Source organism: Cyrtonyx montezumae, unplaced genomic scaffold (genome assembly GCF_038088225.1).
Source record: "Cyrtonyx montezumae isolate F1298 unplaced genomic scaffold, pur_monq_1.0 scaffold_8, whole genome shotgun sequence".
NCBI classification, from domain to species: domain Eukaryota; kingdom Metazoa; phylum Chordata; class Aves; order Galliformes; family Odontophoridae; genus Cyrtonyx; species Cyrtonyx montezumae.
In genome coordinates, this window is record NW_027072089.1 from 56,042,886 (window position 1) to 56,067,670 (window position 24,785).

Here is a 24,785-nt window from a genome sequence, read left to right on the forward strand (position 1 = left end):
GGCCACCTGAGCACACTGCTGGCTCATGTTCATCTGAGTTTACAAACACCCCCAGGTCCATTTCCTCTGTAAAGTCTTCCAGCCACTCTTCCCCAAGCCTGTAGCATTGCCTGGGGTTGTTACAGTCAAAGTGCAGGACCCAGAACTTGGTCTTGTTGAACTTCATCCAATCAGCCTCAGCCCATCAAACCAGCCTGTACAGATCCTTCTGAAGAGCTTTCCTACTCTCGTGAAAATCAACACTTCCTCCCAGCTTGGTATCATCTGCAGACTTACTGAGGGTGAGCTCAATCCCCTTGCTGAGATCATCAGTAAAGATTTTAAACAAGATGGGCCCCGATATATAAGAGAAATTCATGTTTTTCACTGAAGTTTATGTTTTGCATTTGGGAAAAAGAAAACAAGTTGATGATGTATTCCCATTGAAGTGCACTGGATGAAAATGTACTAACTAAACTGTCACTTATTATAGAATGATAAATAAAGACAGATTTTAAAACCAGCAGTTCCAGCAAGGTTTCATCCAACAGCTGACCAAGAAACTCCCCAAGCTGACAGAACACTGACACAGTGCCAATAGTCAACAAGACTGAATAAGATAATATAAAAAGTGATTAGTCTATAATCCATGACATTTATCCTGGATTAGAATAGCTGTTAGTGGAGTTACTGATACTTGATGAAATTTCAAGTTTGCTTGGTAAGTTCAATTTACTCAAAGTTAAGCGTAGCGGAGTTGTTCCTGTAAGACATTTTACTTAGTGTTGCAGAATAGCTTGATCAATTATCATGGGTTACACAAAGTCAACATGGCACTGATGAATTTAGGATGGATTAAATGACAAGTCCCAGCTGTAATTATAAATAAGGAATGATTACAGTGAGAGTGTGTTTCTCATGACAGCCTGTGGAGTTTAGCATCTGATGCTTTATGATTTTATCAGTGTTCTGAAGATGATCCAGTATCAGTGAGGAAGTCTTCAGTGAAGCTGGAAAGGTAAGTGTTTAATTAGAAGAGTTTTGGTTATGAAGAGATAGTGTATTTACAACAGCTCACTGTTTCTACATGTGTTGTGCAAAACAGTCTATCTGCAGCACTGATCAGAGCAGTGGGTGGTTCTCTGCAGACCTAATGATGCCTTAAAATCTGATTTCTGGTATGGCTAAGGCAGAACTGTTGGCATTGCGTCTGAAGCTCTGAAATTTATTTCAGTTCTTTTCCCATCTCTGCATTGCAAATCTAGCTACAAAGAATAATGAATTGTGTTCTGCTTGGTTAATGATCTGAAATGTCTCTCAGCAAATTGATGAGCACTGGAGCCAGCATGAAGGCATCAGTGTACAGAAAAGATAGGTGTGGTGGGGAGAACAGGTCCCTGGTGGCCCAAAGCCACAGCAGCTCTTGCAAAACTGTTTCCAGAAGGTTCCTCAAAATCAAATTGACAAAATGAAACACGAAACAAATAACTTCATAAGTCGATTTTATTTACTCATGGGAATAAATGCATGCAGAGCTGACCCAGCTTTCTCTTGAAGGTTGGATATCAGGAAAAGATTCTTCACCAGAAGGTGGTGGGTATGGAACAGGCTACCCAGGGCAGTGGGCACGGACCCAAGCTGCTGGAGTTCAAGGAGCATCTGGACAATGCTCTCAGACATAAGGTTTAAATTTTGGATGGTCCTGAGGTTGGACTTGATGATCTTTGCGAGTCCCTTCCAACTCAAAATATTCTGCTAGCAGTGGGCAGAGACTTTTTGCAGTGAAGCATGGACATGTGTGGCAAGAATCTGTTTACACGGCAATTCTCAGGGCAGCTGTGTTTTACCTTGTAGATGGCTAAGGCTGAACATATGGCCTGAGATAATTAAGCTGAAGGATCTTGATTATCTCATTTAGAAGTTAATCTCACTTGATTTTTAAATTGCTCCATTTTCACACCAGTTCAACTGTGTTGGCTTCATTGGAGATATTCCCTGAAAAAGCAGACTACATGAAGGTTGTTCTTGCCCTAACTGACAAGTTAATATGACCTAGCGGTTAGAGCTACGTGAGACACTTTCTTTTCCATGAAAGCCATTTTAGAGGCTCCTGTTGTACCTGCTCCTATATTGACTTTTGCTGTCCTCCATTTATAACAATTCTGGTGGATTTTCTACTAAAGACTGATGAAAAGACCATATTAAAATAACATTTTTTCTTTTGAGGACTGATTATTTTAATGGGGATCGTTGCAATTTGCAAAGTGTTCCATAAAACGTTACAGCAGAACATCTGATAGGAAGGGGCTCCTGCTGGAGGCAGGACAGAAGGTGTGGGTTGGGAGGGGAGGGAGAGAAAACTTCAGAATTTGACTGTTGACAAAGGAGACATGATAAAAGAACATTCCCTATGTATTTTCACAATTATAAAGATACTTCGTCCATTACTTCCATGGCATTTCTGCTTGGTAATAGCATAATGGCATTTACATGTTAATATTTCAGCTATTAAAAAGGATCTGCATCCTTTCCACATCATGCTGCTTCAATGTAGAATTGTTATCCACTTCAAAGCAGAAACACCACCCTACCCTCCCTAATAAAGCACTTGCAAGGTGCTTTAAATATAGTACTAATTTCAGGATAGATCAGTACTGAGTAAGTCCTTCTGTTTGACTTTCAATCTGAGAATAAACAATTAATCCATCTCTCAGAGACATTTCAAATTGAGCCCCCTGACTGAGATGTTTTAATTATGCCAATTAGTGAACTAAAACTTTAATGTACCAGGATGTCAACACTTCTAAGTGATAAACAATAAGACTGCTAAGATCTAACTGGCAAATATTCTCTGTATTGAAAAGAGTATTTGAAAATGTCAGGTGCTTTCACAAGGAGGGTTGAAAACTCTCCTGACTGCTTATAAAATATCTAAATATTTACACTTACTTAGTGAGAAAAATGAAGATTATTGATGTGTATCTTATTCAAAGACAAGTAAGTTATCTTAATAAAGTTGAACCTCTCTCAGCAGATGAGAGATATAAGAGATGATCACTCTCCTGCTTGTCCCTTGATCTTTGGAATTTCCTTAGTAACTCAGCAGTGATTGGAGAAAGAAAGGAGAATGTTTCAATGTAATATTCAGTATGTTCAAAAAATAGAAAGTTTCATAGATGGGCAATGATTTACTAGCCACTTTAAGTACTAAAGAAGATTCCTCTCCTCTCCTCTCCTCTCCTCTCCTCTCCTCTCCTCTCCTCTCCTCTCCTCTCCTCCTCTCCTCTCCTCTCCTCTCCTCTCCTCTCCTCTCCTCTCCTCTCCTCTCCTCTCCTCTCCTCTCCTCTCCTCTCCTCCTCTCCTCTCCTCTCCTCTCCTCTCCTCTCCTCTCCTCTCCTCTCCTCTCCTCTCCTCTCCTCTCCTCTCCTCTCCTCTCCTCTCCTCTCCTCTCCTCTCCTCTCCTCTCCTCTCCTCTCCTCTCCTCTCCTCTCCTCTCTCTCCTCTCCTCTCCTCTCCTCTCCTCTCCTCTCCTCTCCTCTCCTCTCCTCCTCTCCTCTCCTCTCCTCTCCTCTCCTCTCCTCTCCTCTCCTCTCCTCTCCTCTCCCCTCCCTCCCCTCCCCTCCCCTCCCCTCCCCTCCCCTCCCTCCCCTCCCTCCCCTCCCCTCCCCTCCCCTCCCTCCCCTCCCCTCCCCTCCCCTCCCCTCCCTCCCCTCCCCCTCCCTCCCCTCCCCTCCCCTCCCCTCCCCTCCCTCCCCTCCCCTCCCCTCCCCTCCCTCCCCTCCCCTCCCCTCCCCTCCCCTCCCCTCCCTCCCCTCCCCTCCCCTCCCCTCCCCTCCCCTCCCCTCCCCTCCCCTCCCCTCCCCTCCCCTCCCCTCCCCTCCCCTCCCCTCCCCTCCCCTCCCTCCCCTCCCCTCCCCTCCCCTCCCCTCCCCTCCCCTCCCCTCCCCTCCCCTCCCCTCCCCTCCCCTCCCCTCCCCTCCCCTCCCCTCCCCTCCCCTCCCCTCCCTCCTCCCTCCCCTCCCCTCCCCTCCCCTCCATCACAAAGATGCTCAGCAGGTTGGAACATCTCTCCTATGAAAAAGGGTTGAGGAAGATGGTCTTGTTTCATTTGGAGAAAAGAAGGCTCCAGGGAAACCTCACTGTGGATTTCTGGTACCTGAAGGAAGCTTACAAGCAGGAGGGGGGGTGACTTTTTACATGGGCAGACAGTGACAGGACACAGCTTTAAACTGAAAAAGGGAAGAACTAGGTTAGATGTCAGGAAGAGACTCTAGACAGAGGGCAGTGTGCACTGGCACAGCTGCCCAGAGAAGCTGTGGTGCCCCATCCCTACAGGCGCTCAGGCCTGGTTGGGATGGGGCCCTGGGCAGCTGAGCTGCTGGGGGGCAGCCCTGCCCATGGCATGGGTTGGGGTTGGGTGGGACTTGAGGTCCCTTCCAACCCATTCCTTCTGTGGTTCTATGATGGGCAGGGTGCAGATCCAGCTTGCCCCCTTGCTGACATGTTTGTTTTCTGATTTACTCGAACTAAGCACAAAACCCCCTGCAAACATTTTATGGTTTAGATGTAGACAGAGCGAGATGATAAATATTCATCAGTGCCCTACTCTGTTTCTTTATCTACTGTGAATAATCCCTTAGTGCTTAATGAGCTAATTTAAAAGAAAGCAACAAGATAGTGGGGAAATACTTAATTCTCAGGGGAATATTTGTAAAAGTCTGGGGCTATGAATTTGTACCAGATAAGGAATGTAATTTCTGGGACTGAAAATAAAAGCTGAAGATTGAAAGCCAATCTCCAAAGCCAGAAAGTGATGGCTATACAAGCAGTAAACTTACCCCATTGGGGTTACAAATGACTCTTACAGCCAGCTCTCCCTTTTGCAGTTACAAAAAAAGTACTATAGCTTTAGAACTTGATTTCAAATAACAACATTTTGTGATGAATAATATGTCTCTATAATAGAAGTAATTAAATAGTATTTCCAAGCTCAAGCCTGTATAAACTGCTTCATTACTTATCAAAAAAATGAATGAGACAACTTATTAACTTCTGCAGAAAGCATTAATCAGTTTTATTATACACAAATTACACAAGGTATGAATCTATAACATTTGTTTGTCACTGGAACGGTGAAATTCCTCAGCGGTAACTCAGTTTTTTTTAAAGGTAATTTATTACTGCCATGCCTCCACCATTACAATAATACCCAAAGAAGAAAAGAAAAACCCAACTCACAGAAAACTGTTTGGATTCAAGGGGTAGCCACACGTTAGCCCTGAAAGAGGAAATTTGGAGCCTGGTCTCCCTTTATCTGTACATGCACTGACGCAGATTGCAGCTGCGTGTACGCAGAGCTAATGGCAGAGGGCAGGATTCTCCTGATTCTGTACCCAGTGGCTTTAGAAAGACACAAATTTGGCAGTTATCTTCTCTGTGGCCATTTACCTTCTTTATTCCTTGATGTGGCACGCAATTGCAAGAGTGGCTGATTGCCAAATGTTCCACAATTTGCTGTATGAGTGATGCTGTAAGGCCTGCAGGTAAATGTGGAATTACCTGCTCATTCTGGAAGGTAACCAGATCAGTGCTTATGGGTGTTACTAACTACATCAGAGATGTCTTTTTTTTTTTTTTTTTACATTATTTCCTGTAGTTTTTATACTCTGTATGCAAAAGATATTAATGTGGATACACTTACCAAAACGGACATAAAATAAACACAGTGCTGTTTTCCCACCCATTTGTGCTCACTTATTTAGTGCTCCACTGATTCCAGTATCTGGAAATAAGAGATGTTGCTGGATAAATCAGCAGGCACACTAGAAAGCTGAAATCCACAATGGCTCTGTGATAACCTCATAGTTACGATGTGTTTGTATGAACCAAGCACAGTTTCTGACTTGACCAAAGAGTTGTCTGCATCCAGCCAAGAGATAACAGGGCATCTGGCCTTTTGAGCTGCAGCCAAAGACAGCTGGGGTTTGATTTGTGTTGTTAGCTACAAGAGCACCCTGTAATGTCATCAAGCTGGTATCTGGCTTTGGCCTCAGTAAGGTGGTTTCTGAGGGGAAAAAAAAAATTTAAAGGTAGAATGGCAAATGGCAAATTTGAAATCTCCTTCTGGCCTTTGTTGCTAACAACATTTCCAGATTGCATACAGGGAGAATAACATGTTGCATTATTACAGCTTTCCTGGTGCTTTCACATTTCACATTTGAATGCCATTCTCGCAGGAGTTTGACTCACAAGGAAAAACCACATAGCAGGAATCAAAATAAAAAGGTTAGAGAGCAAATTAAGCAGTCCCAGCCTCTAAACATTTTAAAACAAAATTGTAGAGAGCTACAGCATATGGCCAAGAGAAAGGAAAGCACTGTTATGCTAGAGCAGAGGCTGGCTGGTGGGAAAGGGATGAAAGGGCATCTCTTAGGCTGCTTGTTAATGAGAGCTGGGCATTAAAATGGTAATAACAGCTGTCTGTTTAGTTCACATCTGTTGGCATAGATAGGCAAAACGATGCAGGTAAAGCAAGCCCAGTCCCTGACATCAGTCACATACTCACCAGCAATTGGAATAAATGTTTGTGGAGCCGTTCAGAAATCACTTAGTGCACACGGCTTACATAGAACTTCAGTACCTACAAAGTGCTCTCCTTGCCTTGAATCCTATACCAATAGCACTGCACATATCTTGCAAGTTTCACTCCAAAGCAATGGTCTGCCATTTCCATGATCGGTTCTGTAAGAATCATAGCATTACAGTACAGATCGGAAGGGACCTCAAAACCCACCCAGCCCCACACCCTGCCATGAGCAAGGCTGCCCCCCACCAGTTCAGACTACCCAGGGCCCCATCCAACCTGACCTTGAGAGCCTGCATGGGTAGATCAAGGGGCAGTTTTTCCCCACATCTTTCTGGCCTCTTGGAAGAGAGCATCCAGAGAAGTTCAGTGGGCCTGAGAACAGCTATGCAAAGAGCTTCTTGCAGCTCATACCCTCCCCCCCTACCAGCTCCCATTGATCCCTCTCTGGAAGGATATATGTTTCTCAGCAGGAGTGTGTGGGACCAGCAGCACACTTATCTGGTGGAGAATTTACTGGCCTTACAGCAGCAGTAATGTGGTTTGCCTTCCAAAGATTTATCAAGTTATCTCATTATGAAAGACATTTGTCGTGACGTGTGATGTGGGCAATTCAGCTGAAGGACTGGCCCATGAGATCAATTTGCTCTTTATTTTCATCTGTTGCACATTTTCTCCACATTTTGTTGTGATATTCTGAGTACAGATTCTTCTAATAACTTCCTTTAATTTCCATTTTCAGCAATCTTCTACTACATTTTCCAGGAAAATTTGCACTGCAAAATCAAAACAACATGAGAACAGAATTTTTCAGCCTCTTGAATACTCCTGAGTTATTTTAGGGTAAACCTAAGGTGAATTCAGTGATTAAATCCAAGGTGGAATCAAAACAGCAAGAAAAAAAATGTATGAAATTGTGTTCTGTGAACTGCAAATCTGTAAAAGTGAGGAGGTTGAAATAGACATGAGATTTTGAGTCTGTTTTTACATATTTAAAATGCCAGCTGCAGTTCTGAGACATCACATAGCAGCTCTTTAACGAAACAACAACTGGAGGTATCAAGTGAGTTCATCTGTCCCATCAAGCTGATCTAAGAACACAGTACCACTGACTGTGGGGCGGGGGATGCTGGTGCTCCCACACACACTGCTGCCTGCATGCCCTCCTTTACTCTTCTGTCAGTTAAAGAACCTGGAGTGGTTGTTCAATGACTGTCTGCAAACGGTACATATAGAAAAAGGATTGGTGTTCAGTTGGGTTCATTAGTTGTTCAAACTCATGAGATTATGCTATCATGTGGGAATGTCCATTCATAGCCAAGGAAGGATGGAGATCATCCAGTTTGGCCACAGCATGGTTTTAGACCTGTTTAAATTGTCTGAAACATGTGTTTCATGATCATATCCAGAACGTGACACACAGACAAGACCAAAAAAATTTGAAGTTCACGTGAGGGTGGTTTTCATCTGCTAGGGAATATTACAGCATTGTTCTCTGAAACACTTGAGCAATCTGCAACAGAAACATCTCAGCTGGGTCACTGTTTATCAGTTCATCCTGACTCTGAACTGCCACACCTAGGAGGGTCACCTTTGTCTCCAAGCTCAGGCCCTCACTCATTACACAAGAACAAGGGGAACCATCTAGGAGAAAAAGGGACTGGCTTTTTGCCTACATCAGGCAACCAGTGGGCCTTGATTTCCATGGATGATAGGAACAGACAGCAGAAAAACCCAAGGTTCTTGCATAGAAATTAACTGCATTTTTTGTTTATTCATTCAAAACTTTATGAAATACCTGTTCCTTATTCTTCTTTGTGACTCTTTTTAAACTGAGTGAATCTGGGTCTGTGAGATGACAGATGAACGAGGGCAAATTTCTTGCTTCTTCTTAGAGTTTTAAAAGCTGGTTCTTGTTCCTAGACATTTTTCTCTATATTTATAAAAGAAATGACAATATGGAACAAGAAATACTGCTCATGGAAAAAGCCCTAATCCAATGACTTTTTTTAAATTAAAGCAAATGCTTTGTGAAAATGAAATTACTCTGACTTAATTTGGTACTTGTGCTTGGTAGTACACTTCTATTGAGTCCGGGCCTCCTTTTGCAAGATCTTGAAGCAGACATTGCGTTTAAAACCTATGAGGAAAAATAAACTGTGCAGGAAAGCTCAGTTATAGAGGAGCATTGTGTTGGTATCTGCAGAGGCAGAAAAGTGAGGGACTAATGAATGAGTGCTGCATTCTGTGCTTTTCCATACAGCATTTGTACTGAATTGGAGTGAGTGCAACTTAAAAGGAAGATGCAGCTGTGTAAAACGGACTCATCTATTCTTTGGTCTAGCCCTGAACTATCTGCCATTTTAGGAGAAAATCCGTCTCTGGAATTGTATGGCTTGTCTTCATCATTTTCCAGCTGGGAAAGATCCAATTTTGATGTCTGTGACAATTCACCCCTTCCTTCATTTGCTTCCAAAATCATAAACACTAAGCAGCTGGGGCTGAGGTTGTTTCAGCTCATTGACATCGACTACAGAAGGAGGCTTAGGACAGGCTAACAGACGTTGCTGCACTAAGCAACAGGGATCTCAGAGAATTAGCAGTAGCAGCCACTAGAGCTAGGTCACATTTCACTGGAGCATTGCAATGAGTTGAAAGCAGCAATGAGCCATGGAAGATCATCAGGAGCTTTCAGTCCCATGTCAGCCAGCAGAAGTGCACTTACCAGAGTCAGCAATCATAAGACACATTGTAAATCATGTGACTTTTACATCAGATCAATCTTTATTTGCTAACACGTCAAAAGGCAAAGTTTGCCTACCAAGGACATTTACCTGTGATGCAATTTCATCTTCCAAAGCAAACACACAAACGTGGCACAACCAGCAGCAGCTCTGCAGCCACTGTTGGGTCTGTATAGCATCTTTTCTGGGTAGTGCTCAGCATCAGCAGGGGCAATGATCGTCTGAGCAGCTCAGTTGGATGGCTGGCAGCCCTCTGCTGCCTCTGTGAGCCTGCTGCTCTCACGGTGACAAGAGATTTCATGCAGTTTATGTCTGCTTTAAAGCTACTGCTCCTTTTCTTTCCCTTGCAGAATTGTATTCATTTGCAACAGGAACATCCAAACACAGGAACAAGAGTATCTGCAGTGTAAGAATGGGTTTGAAAATTGTCATCACTTTGGCTGCTACCACACTGGTGGTGTGGTTCCAAAGTTGTCAGATAAGCAGTCTTCACATTACTATTGCCCAAGAAATGCTCAACACCGTACTCCAAGGGGTGAAATGACAGCCTATTTCCTTAACAGGTTATTTTGACTTAGGGACTGTAAACTGCAACTGAGAGTGGCATCTTCCCAGGCATTTTCAAACCTCTCATTGTTTATGTCACACATGGCTGTATTACACAGCCAATTGGATTTGCTTCTTCTGCCACAGAATCCTACCCTGACTACTTCTACTGTCAAACTCAATAATCATTGTTTCTAACTCAGCCCTTAGTGGCCTTTAGTCCCTATACTCATCTGGAAAAGCTAGAATAAAATACCTTTGTCATCAAGCATACATTAAATAAGGCAGTTATTGGTGTCATGAGGAGTGCACAAGATCATGATATTGTGCTGTGCTTATGCCTTGAGTCAGTAATATCCACAACAAGAATCTTAATCCGTTCTCGTGAGCTGACTAAATAGGGTCCTCCCATTTTACAATGCTGTTTTTCCTTCAATGAATATAATAATTAATTGCTTGTGTTAGAAATGAAAACAGTGAAATTAAGAAGAGTATTTGGATTATCTTGTGCATTCCTGGACATTTTTATTCCTGGATGACCATAACCAACCACTGGCACTTCTAGTCATATGGGTACTTCAAAGCAGCATCTGCTACGGAATATAAGCATAAAATTAGACACTAGATTTTATTACTGTAGCAGCTGATCAAGCAAAAATATCCTGCTTATCAGCTAGCAGGAGATTGACAGAGGTGAAAGAAATCAACCACCAGTGAGGATCTTGGATCCTTTTGTGTTGCTCGAGGGCTATAAAATAACTTTGAATTCCCTCCGCTCTCAATTATATGTTTATAAGCTATAACCGATAATTTCCTGTAATTTCTACTGTTATATTCCTGTAACGAAAATAAAACTTGGATGCATTTTTTCTTGCTTTGGATCTTCAGTGTTTATCTCCATAAAGCTACAGTGTCTCAGTTGAGCTTAAAGTGCTCTCTGGTTTTCCATTCCTTTCTCTGGTGCCAGCTACTCCCACAGGTCAACATTTAGACTTTCCAGAAGTTTCTTGCTGTAGTAGCAGAGACTCTGTTATGTTTTGATAAGAGAGGACAAGCTCAAGTATTTTGTTTTACCTCCCCTCATTGATTACAAGCTTGAAGGAAGCAATGACAAGCACTCAAACCTCAGGAACCCTTTAGAGGACATATTTCTGCTTATCACTATTCTGTTCTTCCCTGTCTGCTGAGGCTTGTTGCTTCTGCACTGCTAAGACAAATTAGAGTGTGCTCTATCATATTTGAAATGACAGTCTATATGTAATATGAACAATCATTAAGGGACATTAAAGGAGTGCACCAGGGCTGCTTTTACATACTGACTATGGAATTTGTTGTCATCATAACTGTTTAATTCCCTCTCTGAACGGCGCTCTTTGCATTCATGGCTGCCTAGGCAGAGGCTCCTATTTCCTTTCTCATTCTGCCCCAGAATTTAACATTTATGTGCCCATAGGTACATATGGCACTCCTAAGAGGCAGTGGTCTTCTTTTGCTTTTCCAATGATAAAATCTTTGAATTTCATCTTTCCATAGCAATACCATGCTTGCAATCACCCATTCAGCTCACCCTATTTCCAATGGCTTCTAAACAGCAGTAATGTCATCATGGCTTACTTCTCACTTGAAATATTAGATATTAACACGTATATTCATTTCTCTATCTTCTGCATAGCAGTACTGTGATTTCACAACAGATTCAAGGCTAACCATTTGACATGATGAAATAATTAATATATTGTAGAATGGTGAAGTGTGAAGGTCCATTTCATAACGTCAGTGATGATTTGGTAATAAACTGACTTTCTAATGAGTATTTTTCCAGCATCTCCTGCATTTTAATACCATCATGATGTTTCCTCGTTTCATAGATAGATTTTCATAGAAAATGGAGCTACATTATCCAGAACAGAATAGCTTGACAGTTTAAATACTGATGGAGATGGCCTAAATACAACTTTTTTTTTTTTATTATTGGCATCTTTGAATGAATCATTTGTACTTCAGAACAATTTTGGCTAGAACATATTCGAAATCATTACTTCGTAGCAGGTATTTGAGGCATGCAAAATGCTTAGGAATTATAGAGATCTTCAAGAACAGAGAAAGAAACAGAAATAAGTGTATATTTTAAAGCATTTATTTATCACTAATGAAGGGCAAGCTACCCCTTTTCCCAAAATAAGGCGTCTGTTTTAACCCTGCTACAAGCAAGTTGCAACTTTTTGCTGGTTTGTTACGAAGCAAGAAGCAGAGGCGTGGCTGGATACAACTTGACAATTCTTGGGCTTTTTCCTCTCCCTAATGGACAATAATGGCCAGTGAAGTGCAGTAAGAGCTCTCTGAAAGGCCTGTCTCATGCAGGTGACACTGAAAAGTACTCAAGGGCTGAGAAATCATGCTATAAAAATATGAGCTGCCTACCGGCTGTTCAGAGGTGTGAGCTATTTGGTCAACCCAGATGCGGCTAATGTATTTTTAGTATGCCTTGCCTATTTTTTTTAATCTTACTCTTTTATTTTCAATGCTTTATCAAATAATCTGCTATTATACCTACAGAGAGCATAGCATTGTGTTTCTTCTCCAGGGAGCACATAGGCCTTCCAGCATTCTCGAAGATGTCTGAGTTTACACTGCCAATAGACTTGTGGATGATGAATAGAACTGTAGGAATACATTCTATGCTTGGCTGTACTCAGATCAATACAGGATGCAGCTCATTGCAATGGTGATAGACAACCAGGCATTCAACAGTGACATGAGGGAAAGGACTTAGAGACTTCATTGTTTCTTATATAGTGGGTTAGATATGACTGGATCTGTATTCCAAGTGGGAATCCCACTTCACTTTGCCCCCTGTGTCCAGAATGTCCAGATCAACCTCCTACAAAGAGGAATCCATCAACCTGCTCCACTACTCTTTCTCCTACAGCTGACAGTCTATTAATTCCATCGCTACAGATTCATTTATTAGCAAGGTTGTTTCAAAATTCTGCCTTCCTTTTGATACAAACTCTAACCCATGCTTCAAAGCCTTTTACACATTTACTTGTAGGGGAATTACAGCGGTGACAGCTTGTTTTAACACTATGTTTATGACATTATTCTAAGAGTTTTTTACAGCACATGGAGCCTGTCTTTGTGGAAAATGGACAACAGTCATCCACTCTTAGCAGAAGGGACATTCCTTTATCCCGATAAAACACACAGTTTTGAACCCATCAACTCTACAATTCACTTACCAGTGTAGAAACTATTAATTTCTATGTAAAAAACAAAACAAAACAAAAAAACTTCTATTGGAAAGAAAAAGGGCACTTCTAATGTCAACATATGTTCACTTCGAATGTACCTTAAATATCTGTCTATAAGGACTCTTGGTGTTGAAAGAAATGCATTGCATGATCTGTATATATTTCAAACCCAGTATAAGTACCCAGCAGTGAAATGCTTTTCTACTGTTAACATGAATCACATAATTTTATTTATATATATATATCATCTATACATATTGTATATTGATATGTAGATACTTACCTCAATATCTTAATTCTTCTATCTTTTTTTTTAGAAACCAAGAAGCTAATTCTCTCAAATCTTAAAACTTAATTCCATGTCCACTGTTAAGAACAGCTTTGAAAACAACAACAAATATTATATACTCCATTATATATCCATTATTTAGTTATTTTATTATCTGTGTTGTCTGCACTTCAATAGCTGGTAATTGTCAACTTTAGAAAGCAGAGGAGCTGCAGCTATATGGCAGTGAAATTATGTCTATATGTTAGTGTCTATATGTTAGTAAAGTTTCTGGCTGCTGTATAAACCTGTTTCCACGCCTGTCTCAATGCACCAACATAACCAGTCCCTAAGCAGCAGGCAGGCTGAAGCACTGTTAGTCAACATGCTGCTGGCTGTTGTTGTTATGGCATGATTAAACATGTTATTCAGGATGGAAGATGAATTGCTGTAGCAGCAGGAAGTTAATGTCTGCTTGTATTGTGGAGTCTTATAAATGTTTAGAAAATAAATTCAAAATACTTGCTCATATTAACCCTCATCTATTCTAAACCATGAAATTTTCTTTTAAAATAAATGCTGGGAATAACAGTCCACCCTTTAAATCTGTATCTTTCCAATTTGGAACTAAGAAAGTGGTGAGGGACCATACTATAGACATTGCAGAAGTCCAGATAGATGACATCAATTTGTCCTCTTTTCTCTACTGATGCTATCACCAGTAGTCATTGTAATCATTGGAAAGTGTCTTCAGAAGAATGAGTGTCACTCCTCAGACTCTGTTTTAATTTTCTGAATTCACAGAGGTACAGAGGTAGAATTGTGAGATTTCATATACATTTACCTGTACATACACCAACAGAAACATTTTTTTACTGTAATGGAACATCTAGATAATACAGGTATAGCGCAGCATAACAGCATAACTACCTGTTCTAATAACAGGCAGTAATGAAAATGAAGCAGTCAAGGTCAGACTGAACTGAAGATGCGGTACCAAAAGACCAAAAGGGAAGGTTTGTTGGATGGGCTCTACATGGCAGAACTCTGGAAGAAGTAGCAAGTTGTGGAAAACTAATGAGCTATAGAGCAAGACTGAGAAATACAGCAGGCACCTATTTTAATGTGATCTGAGCTGTTCCTGTTCTGCACTGAGTGATTACTGAGGAGCTAGTACAAAACTTTGATAGTCATACAAGCAGGCAATTGCAAATGGGAAAATATTTTTAGTGAGCTCTCAGATGAGCATTAGAAGTTGAGAAAACAGTCTGTATTTTCTTCAGTATAGAAGAAGAAACAGAGATTGAACTATATTTCTCAGAGAATGCTCTTGTCAGGCTACCATATATGACCCAAGATTCATATCCACCTTGCTATCTGAAAAGACATTGTATAGTTCCAGAAATGCTGAAGAGAACAATTACTTCACTACTGCTAGAAAAAAAAGAAAAAGAGAGAGAGAGAGAGATGCATGTAAATAAATCACTTTAAATAGTATTTTTCCTAGTTTTTGTAAGTTTTATTAACCTGAAATGCACTGAGACAAGAACAACGTCAAATTTGTTTTCTTGCTACTCTTACCGTAGTGTTTCTGTTCAGTTCATAAAAATCTATCAGCTGTTTGTATCTCTTAGTGAATCATAATGTATCATAATTAAGTACAAGTATAGGAACACATATTCCATCTCTTTAGAATCTGAAAAATTTAATACAATTTAGGTAAGTACTTCTCCAACAAATCATTTTCCAGGAAATTCACTCATTGCTGTTAGTAGTGCATGCTAAACTTGTTTATCCAAGGCTTGTGCTATTTGCATGTAAAATCTATTGGCTTTCCAATGTTCCCAGGCGCTACAGGGTTGCAATGTTGAGCTAACACTGCCCTCTTCTGATCACCTGGATTCAAAACCTTTTCCTATTACTCCTATGGTGTTTTAGGTTAGCATCGCTTTGCTATGAAGGAATTGCTATGAGGATATAGGAAAAACATTTATTCATAAATAAATTATTTTATTTTGAAAGAAAAAAAAAAAAAGCTGTCAGAACATCAGGTCTGACGGGCACTGGGAAGTCTGCTTGATCTTGCAGTTGGCAGCCCTGCCTGTGGCAGGGAGGTTGAAACTTGATGCTCCTTGAGGTCCCTTCCGACCGAAGCCATTCTATGAGAATTTTATTGGGACCATCTATGAGAAAGTGGAAGGATACAAATTGTTTTTCTGGGCTGCAACAGAAGAAAGAAACATTTTCAAACTGAAGACAGCATCATACGTTGAAAACCTCTTTCTTCTGACACACATGATTAAAATTAACCAGAGATGTCCCTCTTTTTGTGAGTCTTTCCTACCAGAGTAATTGAAAGCATACACAGATCATGTGCTGAGTAAATGCATAAGGGCACTGAGCTCTGATATATGGCTGTCTGAAAGAATCCCTGAGACCTTCTGAAAGCTTGTCAAAAATCTCTCTTCTTAAGGTAAAAATTGGAAGTGAAGAAAGGATGTGCTATATCACCAATGGTCATTTACTTCAAAACACAGATGTAGTTATTTGTTGGTCTGGGAAAAAAAAAAAAAGATGAATCTGTCAGAATCAGGATCCAGCTTCTAGGTCCTCATAATCTCTGTGTACTCTTCTATGTTGGCCTTCTCTGACTCTGCAGCACAAGAAAGCCAATTACTGAACTATAGTTGAAACCCTGCTCAACTTTAGCAGAAAACTTTTGCAATGCTTACTATTTAGGTTAGATCAGGTGTTTTAATCTTTTTGTAATGAGGAGTCCCCAGCCTTTTTCTCTCTTTCCATAGAACTTAATATTTGACCGAGACCATTATTACAAACTCACATTCCTCAGTGAGTTTAAAAATATGGTGCAAGGTTATTGTCTTGCAAAATCTACACGATAACTTGGAGTATTTGCTTCTTTCTACCTGTTGAATAGGTTAATATCTGCATCAGAAAACTTCAGATATCCCAAGAGTTTAATTTTGTCTAAGACAGCATGAAGTAAAACATGTGACAAACATCAAGCACAGCTGCTATGGATGCTGTACCTTATGGCATTTGTTGGAAAACTTTCCTAGGAAGGAAATAGCTTTGAAAATACGAAGCAAATCCCAACCACAGTGGATTGCATCAAGTTATTTATTCTGCACCTTCATAGATAGAAGGGATTTCTAGATCAATTTACAAAACTATAATTGCAGTCATTGCAAGAATAAGGAGGGATTCAGAAATGGAAGAATGAACTCTCTCTTCAAGGAAAAAGTAAAAATAAATGAGAATGAGGAAAATAATGTTGCACAAGGGAGATTCACATTCTGAGAAGAGGAAGAAAGACAAAGGCAGGCATGCTGATATTACTGTGCTCACAAAAGCAGCTATTGCTCCTGCTATATGTCACTCACCCCAGTCACTTAGAGCTTTTACCAGTTCAGATTTATAACCATAGATCTATTGATCGAAATTACATATTCTGTAGTGTTTAAAGCAGAAATGATGTGTTCAGTTGGACCACTAAAAGATATTGACTGAGTTCTGGAGATCCCCAGTTGCATTTATTTCAAGTGACCTCTTTCTGATTCTCCATATCATTTTCCTGCATGTCATAAATGGAGTCAACCTGCACCTCATCTTTACTACTTAAGGTCATTTTCTTTCTTTTCTGCTTTTTCTGTCTAATTACCATGGTTGGCCGCATGAAATACAAACACACATTTCATTACATTTATTTTTCCAAATTCCTATTTTATATTTTGTCATTTATGGTGCATTAAATACTTGTTACCAATTTCTGTTCTGCTGTAAAGACACTGCTGGAACATAACAAGAAGATATTACAAATGGTAAGCATTTGCTTTCTCCAGCATAGCATTATGCTGTTAAGCCAAAATCTACTTAGCTTAGCATCAACAAATCCGTAACAAATCTGAAATCACACTTTCTACATTCTTTTCCCCTGGCTAATGAAAGCAGATTTTAGCCTGCTATTCCTAAAACACTCTGGGAACTTTGCCATTTCCTTTAATAAGGCCAGGATTTTAACCTTTTTCCATTTTATTTCCATCACAATTCATAGACTTTATTTCTGATATCAAATTCACTTGACTTATTCCTTAATAAATCCAGACATTAATTCAATATTCTTTTTATTCTTTATCTTTTGTTGAAGAAAATGTGCACAATATTATGATGAAACACTAAATGAAAAATGTTTAATTAAACTCATAATGAATTATTGGATATTTATTTATTGAATATTGTACCTGTTTCTACTGACAAAGCTTTTTGTAGCCCTTTGCCTCCAGTATCAAATTCACACTAATGTAATGCCTGAAGTCTATCGCACTGAGGGCATTATTTCAAACTGAGTTAAACAATAGTATTACAGTTTCTATGATTAATATCACAAAATCATATGACCTAGTAACTTTTAATGATTTGCGAAGAACAATATGAAAAAACCTCTAAACTCACATTCACTTTCACAATGAAATGCCTCTTCATACATTAACTTATTAACATGTACAGAACGCCACACCATACCTTGCCTCTTCCAAAACTGATTCTCTGCTTTCTCCTCTGTTTAGAGCTTGAGAGCAGCTCTATAGTAGCACTGCAGTGACTACTATTCTGCCTCTGTTTCCAAGCTGTCTACAGCAAGTGTTGGCATACCTTCAGCCGATCCCTTTCATGCAGGAAAGGGCCATCATACATTTTACACAACCCTGACTTCATGACTGACCGATGTTCTGTGTAAGATCCCTCAAAATTAGAAGTTGTTCTTAGGTAGTAGATAGTTAAATTGGTGTAAAAGACTGGTCAAAATGAATTATCATTTTTTGAGATCATTGATCAGAAAATACTTAATACAGATTTGCTGTTTTTATACTTGTTTCTCTAGGTTGATATTGCTTACCAACTGAGTAACAGTGACCTCTGCTTGGTTATCCAAGTTACTAGTGAAAATATTATCATGCTTGAAACAGTAATCTAGGATGCTTTCCTTCATGCATCCTTGCATTCTTGTAGGGAGTGCATCCATCCTGTTCTGCAGTGCTCGCATCTTCTGAGGAAAAAAATAGAGAATGTAGTAAAACTACTTTTGGACGTACCTGTGTAGAAAATGGTGCACTTATTCCATATGCATTCAGAGAATGTGCTGAGCAGCTCTGTGACTTGATTTACTCTTGCCTGAGTCTGTGATAGAAGGTAATTCTTGTTCCAGTTCCTCTGGACCTGATGTTTGTATTGGTAACTTCATTTAATACAAGTGACCATTCATTTGTTGCACTTATTTAAAAATTTTCATACCAAGATCTTGCTCTATTTTTCATACTTCAGATTAAGTCTCTCTAGAGACTTACTTGGGATCAGTTCAGTGGAAGCTCTTAGCATTGCATTGTTGAAAGACCCACATTCAGAGGAACTGCTGTAAGGTTTGTTTCTACACTTGTAAATGTAGGTAAAAGGAGAGATTCTGTTGCTTAATTGAAAGCAAAGCTTATAAAAGAACAGGAGAAATGATGTGTCTGAGGATTCATGTTACACGTAGAGAATTCCCTGTTGTACAATTCGCAAGCTAGAGGACAGACCAGAGCTGATGGTAAGCAAAGTGGACTGCTGTTAGCCTTGATGGATACATAGTTTCTCAGATATCTCACTCCCATTATTTTCTTGTGTTTTGATTGTCAGCGCTCAGTAACTGATCCGAAATGAAGCTGAAGCCTCATTCTCATAATTCACACAAGCAAGTGTTGAAAATAGAAACTTGTAAGCAGCCTCATCAAACCAAAGGCATGATGTCAGGTATAAAATGCTCAATGTCCCTTTCAGGTCTTCAATAGGATGTGTTCTTACTTCACCCTATCTGTGGCTTGTCACCATAAAGTAGTTAATTCCCATCAGCCAGTGGCAGCTGGTGACAGCTTCATCAGCTACTTGTCTTTCCATAAAAATTTACAGGAAGAGCACATCTTCCTTCTAATAGGCTCTTTCACTTAAAAGAAAATTTACAACCTACATAGATAATGCAGGCCAAGCGGGAGAAATGGAGCTGAAATGATTTATAAAGAGTCACACAGACAGGTCAGGTTTAGAATGAGATGACAATCCAGGTTTGAGGTCCTGTGCCCTGACTTGTGTGCATTTCCTTCACAGCTGCGCCTCACTGTGATAGACTTCTTTGATGTTTTATGATATATTCTTCTGGGTCCATCCTGTTTATTATTTTGACAAATTCCAGACATCTGTTGACTATTAATACTTACGTTTTTGCTTTTAGCATTTATTATACAACTAGTACAACCTCATGAACTGGAAACATCCGTCATGTGCATCCTCATGATGAAAACATCATTCAGCTGCAATGCCACTTACTCATACATACGCAATTTCAAAGCTCATTGTACCAAATGCAGTCCCACACTCTGCTTTCCTTGAACCACAGAGGAAATGCTAAGAAAATGTAAAGGACTGCATCAAAGCTATTAAATATCCTTTCCTGCATCCCAGTTGCTGTTCAGTAGCTTGCTTTGTTTGAAGCCCCAGATAACTGCCTCTTTGTCCTCACTTTCAAATCTGGTTTGCTGCTTTAATTATGTAGCCAATTGTGGAGAACAAATCACTTGCCTGGAAGAGCATGGATAATGTGAATCAGCCTTACTTCATTTTCTTGAGCAGTGTGAAAGGAAAAATAAAAATGAAGTGGTGTGAGAGGAATATTTGTCTATAGCAATTTAGCATGTACAGAGAAAATTGTTCTCAGAAAGGAAAATGGAAGTCATTTTAAAGGACCTGTATTGATGATTTTCAGACCCACTTCTGTGTACTTTCCTTAATAAAAGTTCTTCCAGTTTAAACATCCACGTACAAAGTCTGCAAATTACCAGTTTAGAGTAGTTATTCAGAACAAGCCTTCAGTCACTTTAGATTTGTGGCTGATCTTATTCTCTCTGATTTCTATACCTGACAAGCATTCCTATATAATTTTTCTTTCGTTGTTGTAGATATGTGTTTCATAGCCAAGTACAAGAAAGAAGCATTCCCTTGGAAGATTTTTGTATGCAAAACATAAAATTGTAATTTTTATCTCCTGTATGCAACAAATGGTTAAAAAATTATGTCTGCACATGCTTATAACCAGAAGATGAGTGTAAGTTCAGCTGTTATTAGCTCATTCTGTTAGTTCACAGCCTTATGAAGGTTAATTTAAAAAGGTTATAAAATGCATCCAAGGCAAGATGGGAAAACACAAAGCAAAATGTTCTTTTAAACTGGTCTTCACCTGTAGATTAAACACAATTTACTAAAAGTGAATTGGGAAAAGAGCTTCCCTATATTTATGTAGCATTACTGAGAATGTGTTTTGTCAATTACTGATGTTAGCTCATTTAAGGCAAAGATTATAGTGCTAGAATGGAGGAATAAGACCAATATCCAATGTTTCTTACATTTAACATAGCTTTTAAGATTCAGAGCATTCAAAGAAACCCTAGGGAAAGTTATGTTAGAAAGATAAGCTGAATATGTTAGATTTGTTGTTCCTTATCACTCCAAGTCATCTTAATCAAGGTAATGCAAAGAAACATAAGATATATAAATACCATAAGGTCCTAATCTGAAGTTTCAGTCACAAAAACAAATTAAAAAAAAAATAGATTGCTTTGTTCAGTGCTGACTAGTTCAAGCTTTCAGAATTCCTAGTCATATCCTCACTAAAATAACTTACCTAAAAATGCTAGCATGACAAAATAGCAAAATTTGGTTTAGGGCTGATTTTTTAACCCTTTGTTTGGCACCCATCATACAAACTCTTCCCTGCTCCTAGCTAGGCTGGAACCTTCAAAAGTGTTCAGCTCTAAATGATTTGTATCTACAAAAAGACATTACAAGAATCCATTTTTGTGCACTAACAATGGCAGCCATTGCTATTTGACATATTTCTCATTGTCTGTCAGTAAGGACTGGCATTCAGGTACATAAGTTCTCTGCTTCCAAATTTTGTTTCAGTTTTTTAGTTCCGTTCAACTTTTACAGGTAATTTTCAGAGCATGGTAGGAGCCCAAGACAGGCTCAAGTCTCTAGGTTAAATCAAGGAACAGGTTTTTTAGAAAAAGATCTCAGATGTTGCCCTAGAGTTGATGTAGGAACATAAAACCGGTGCTGGTAGTTCCAGTCACTAACACTAAATCCTTATGAAGTCCTGGACTTCATTGATTTCTTGTCATCTTTCTGGCCTGCTACCCTGTTTTTCCAAGACATCAGATTGTCATGAGATTGTAGCTGATAGCATTCAATCTGCCCTATTCAGCACTGTAAAAATATTAGCAGTACAAATAATTTCTTTATTTCTATTTCTCCATAGTTCTCTTAGTTTTCTGTTATGACTCAGTAGAAGAGATGGGGAAACATAACATAAGTTGCTGAAGTTGAGCAAATAGCACTCAGATACCAACTTGGTCAGCTGATTAGTTTGCCCATGGGCATTTCAGGTCAGTGTGAGCACTTGGCTTCATGTACCCTAGCAGTACAAGCAGAACCATTTAACCACATAGCCACATTTACAAAACATAATGTTGCATTGGTGTAGGAGAGCTTGAGGAATTTGGTTTGATATATAGTAAGATATTTAACTATATATTTTGCTGCAAATATCTGCAATTCCTTCCCAAGAACATACAGCAAACATTCTTCTTTTAGTTATGATTGTGCCACTAAGTTACTCCTCAAGAATGATGTGATTTCCTCTCACCTGCTGTGCATGAGAGCTTCTCATTTTCAACACATGCCCTCCCGCTGCCCTTGTCCTGTGCTCCTGTTACCATGCAGTTCTTCACCTGCACTCTTGCTCTTGAGGGAAAACTATCAATCCTCATACTTCCACACTGAGCAGACTTGTGTATTTTGGGTTGTGAGGCAATTTTTGATAAGAATAACCCTTCACACTGGGAATTTTACATATTACAGGGTGGTCAAAGATAGCTGTAACTGAGAATTACTTCCTTATTATAGGACTAGATTGAAAGGAAGCTGTTAACTCTTAATTCCCATGGGATTTCAAAGTGACCTCTGCTGCACCTCCTCAGAATCTATTTATTTCAAATAAAAATGAAACTACATAGGTATTTTAAATATTAAATGCACCTATCTACGCTCTAGCTTATCAATGTTTCCGTCAGACTGGGGAACTTAAACTGGAGAGAGCACTCCAGAGGTAGTCTCAGATGCCTGACAGAGGGGAAGAACAACTCCATAGAAGTGATAGCCAGGGCTGGCAGTATGACAGCAAGCAGCAAGGGCTATTCTCCTGCTGCCACAGCCCAGGATGCAGCTGGCTTTCCCTCTGCAAGGGCACACTTGGCTGATGTTCAGTTTGCTGTCAGCCAAGACCTCTTCTGTGAATTTGTTTTCCAGGCAGCTGCCCCCAGCGTTCTCTGATGCCTGGAATAAGTCTGCCCAAGTGCAGGATCTTGTGACAGTTATTGAAATTTCCCATGGGATCTCCCTATAGACAGACTTTCTGCCCTATATGCCAATTGCTGCCTGCAGCTGGGCGTCGGTGAACATGCCAGGGTTGCTCTGTATCCTGCTGTCCAGATCTTAACAAAGATGATGGAAGTCTCTATGACAGTGTTAGCTCCTGGGGGATGGCATGGGGACTGGCTGCCGATGGGACTTCACACCACCAGCTGCTGTTCTTGGAGTCTGGTTGGATGTTGGGATAGTTAAGGGGAAAAAACTTCACTACTAGCCTCTATTCAGCATAGCCAGCCACATCATCACTGGAGATCATCGGGTTGGTCAGGCTCTCTCCACCTTTACTGGATTCAGTCTGAATGTTTCCCATTTCTCTTTCTCTTCTCATGCTTGAACATGACTTCCAGGATTTCTCCATAATCTTCCTGAGAACCAGCACTGGCCTATAGCTCCCTACACTGTCACTCCTAAAGATGGACATGGTATTTTCCTTTCTCCAGTCATAGGGGACTAAGGGCAACTTCAGCTACTATTTGCCTATTACACTAGTAGCAAATTCACAGCTAACATCTTCTTTACTACTTGTTCCACCACCACTATGCTGAGGCACAGGCTCTGAGCTGGGAGAATGGGAGCTTGTCACAGGTGACTGCAGAAAACAAGGACCTCGTATTGCACTGTTCTTGGATCAGTCTGGTTTTTAAACTCTTCCAATCTGGAATGTAGAGGATCAAGTTCTGCAGGCACTGCATAAATACAGAGAAAACACAAGACTCCAGTCTACACATAAAAATATTCATGTTTATTCATATAGAGCACGAAGGGAGAATCTTATAATGCTTTATGTCTAAAAGAGTTTGCTTATTTACTCCCAGGTTGTGAATATATTATGAATAATGCATGCGTGTGTTATCTCTGGAAACAAGGGCTTAATGCTGCCTTAATGCCTGATTCCTTCAATTGCCCTTCAGGTGGCTCTAAGATCCAGTTAAATCAGCTACCAACACTTTCTGGCCGTGAATCTTTTGAGCTTAGGGATTACTTTAAAATTGGTGATTACTGCCGTTATTTACAGATTGTCACAGGTAGGGAGCACAAACTCATCTTCCCTCAGATGGTTCTTGCCCATTTTTGACAGTTGGAGGATGTGAAGCTTTTATATTTGAGAAATGGGGTGAATACCAAGCTCCTCATCATTTCGGAGAAGCCTCTAATGCTTTGTATCCTCCTCATTGTAGTTCATTACCACTGTAGATGTTCGAGGGGATTTGGGCCTTTCATTACTTTTTCCAAAGGTAATGGAGATGTATTCAGCTCCTGACAGCTGAAGTACTAGGGAAGGATATGGAATGATCCTGAACAATTTTTTTCTTTTTTTCCCCTAGAAATAAGGTCAAGAGAGATTATTGTTTTTTTAAATTGTTCTTCACTCATCTTTGAAGTAGTCTCAAGTCGTCATGACAGGAAATCGACTGAGTTCAGAGAACAGAAAAAGTGGGGGGAGAAGCAGTCATGGAAGAGCTTGCTCAGATTTCACTATGGTAATTTCACAAATGATGCTTTACAATTTTTCTATTGTCCTGAAAATAGATTTAATGAGCTCTATAGTTCCCATAGTGAGGAGGGGGAAAATGTATTAATCACAGTACAATGGATCATGGGTTAAAATGGCTCGTAGGTTAGAAAAAAAAAAACAAAAAAAACACAGACTCAGTGATACTCAGTGAAAAACAATGTTCTGAAATACTTAAGATGGTATTAAAATAATGTATTACTTTTAATCAAGTAAGAGTTAGAGACCTGAGCAGAATCAAATATTTTTGTATAAAGCTCAGATGAGAGGCTCACATAGAGAAAGGACATCATACCAGTAAAATAATATATAGCAGGTGTAGTTAAGGTTTGACACAACAGATATGTCATTTAGAATTTAGAAATTC